General features: G+C 72.2%; 1 protein-coding gene across 2 annotated transcripts in view; it reads right to left on the reverse strand.

Annotated features, from left to right (window-relative positions):
• GABRE (gamma-aminobutyric acid type A receptor epsilon subunit) overlaps positions 1 to 794 on the reverse strand; it is a 20288-nt gene that overhangs the window by 18837 nt on the left and 657 nt on the right. The gene's annotated exons all lie outside the window — the stretch shown is intronic.

The raw sequence follows: 794 nt of genomic DNA on the forward strand, positions 1-794 counted from the left end.
CCCGGGGGGCGCCTCCTAGGGGAGGGGGCGTGGAGGCTGGCTGTGGTTGGGGGTGCCCAGCGCGCCGCTCCTAGGGGAAGCGGGGTGCAGGCTGGCCGCCGTTTCGGGTGCCCAGCGCGCCGGTCCTAGGAGAAGCGGGGTGGAGGCTTGCAGCCGTTTGGGGTGCCCAGCGCGCGGGTCCTAGAGGAAGTGGGGTGTAGCTTTGCCGCCGTTCGGGGTCCCCAGCGCGCCGCTCCTAGGGGCAGTGGGATGGAGGCTGGCCGCGGTTTGGGGTGCCCAGAGCGCGGGTCCTAGAGGAAGCGGGGAGCAGGCTAGCCGCGGCTTGGGGTGCCCAGTGCGCGAGTCCTAGGAGAAGCGGGGTACAGGCTTGCAGCCGTTTGGGGTGCCCAGCGCGCCGGTCCTAGGAGAAGAGGGGTGCAGGCTTGCAGCCGTTTGGAGTGCCCAGCGCGCCGCTCCTAGGGGAAGGGGCGTGGAGGCTGGCTGTGGTTTGGGGTGCCCAGCGCGCCGCTCCTAGGGGAAGCGAGGTGCAGGCTGGCCGCCGTTTCGGGTGCCCAGCGCGCGGGTCCTAGGGGAAGCGGGGTGGAAGCTTGCAGCCGTTTGGGGTGCCCAGCGCGCCGCTCCTAAGGGAAGCGGGGTGGAAGCTGGCCGCCTTTGGGGATGCCCAGTGCGCGAGTCCTAGGAGAAGCGGGGTGCAGGCTGGCCGCCGTTTCGGGTGCCCAGCGCGCCAGTCCTAGGAGAAGCGGGGTGGAGGCTTGCAGCCGGTTGGGGGGCCCAGGGCGCCGCTCCTCGGGGAA

The sequence above is a fragment of the Pteropus alecto genome, unplaced genomic scaffold (genome assembly GCF_000325575.1).
Source record: "Pteropus alecto unplaced genomic scaffold, ASM32557v1 scaffold141, whole genome shotgun sequence".
Classification (NCBI taxonomy): domain Eukaryota; kingdom Metazoa; phylum Chordata; class Mammalia; order Chiroptera; family Pteropodidae; genus Pteropus; species Pteropus alecto.